Raw genomic sequence first — 1,176 nt, 5'->3', positions numbered from 1 at the left:
TTTTTCTTCAACCCCTAATAATCTTCTTTCACCTCATAACTAATGACTTCGTACCGTACCGACTCACACGCTCGTGACTCTTCCTCATTGCATCTCCAGGTATGTGAACGTTTGTTTCCCGCCGCCAGGTTGTCAATTTAACTCAGTTGAATTTTGTGAATATCAGTGTAATTAAAGTAAAGTAAGAATCGTCTGTATCGTTGCCAGACGTATAGTTATGTGTAGTTGAGGTTAGATCTTTTAACACGCTCGTCACCACTACCGAGGTTCGGTAGCCGCCTATGGGCAAGATGTTCATTGGAGGATGTCTTTAATAGGGCGAGATTAGAATCTGAGGATAGGAGCACCCAAGGAACACCGTGCTAAGACACACTGCATCGAGTCTACCCCGGGCGCTACTAGCGAACGAGCTTCAGCTGTTTGTGTAGTAAACAACCCCCGCGCCCAGTGTAACTAAGTTTTGTCGGATGCACTTATCTTGTTATATGTACCAAGCAGTATTGTTATACATGATTGGGGATAATTAGCAGAAATATCGTTATCCCATGTTGAGTAGTGAACCCATAAATATTGACATTACCAGTAATAACGTTTGTTGTGTGCTAGGGACTGTCAGTTGGTTGAAAATGTTCAAAGGAGGGCCACCAAGCTGGTGCCTGCACTTCGGCATCTCAGCTACCCTGCGAGATTGGAGCGCCTGAACTTGCCTAGCTTATACTACAGACGGGCAAGGGGGGACCTAGTTGAGGTTTATAAGCATCTCAGGGGGCACTACTCAGTTGAGTGTCCTTACTTGGAGCTGGCGGACGCTCGCCCCACAAGGGGTCACAGCTCAAGATTGAAGAAGCCGCAAGTCCGGAAAACCGTGAGGGCAAACTTTTTCGGAGTGAGGGTTGTAAACTCTTGGAACAATCTACCAGAAAGTGTTGTGACGGCACCGAGTGTGAGCTCTTTCAAGAGAAGACTTGACCAACACTGGAGCGGGTTCAGGTACATTCAGGAGCCGGTGCATGCCCAGTATTTGCCAACAGTGCGTGACAGAGACGTGACCGATCGCCCGGGCGGCTAGCGAGCCGACCTTTTGGTGAAGAATATAAAGGAAAAGAGTCGTGACCGATCGCCCAAGCGGCTAACAAGCCGATCAGTGGCGAAGAGGATAAAAGTAAAAAGTAAAAG

The sequence above is a fragment of the Homarus americanus genome, unplaced genomic scaffold (assembly GCF_018991925.1).
Source record: "Homarus americanus isolate GMGI-L3 unplaced genomic scaffold, GMGI_Hamer_2.0 scaffold42818, whole genome shotgun sequence".
Classification (NCBI taxonomy): domain Eukaryota; kingdom Metazoa; phylum Arthropoda; class Malacostraca; order Decapoda; family Nephropidae; genus Homarus; species Homarus americanus.
This window is presented reverse-complemented; position numbering follows the sequence as displayed.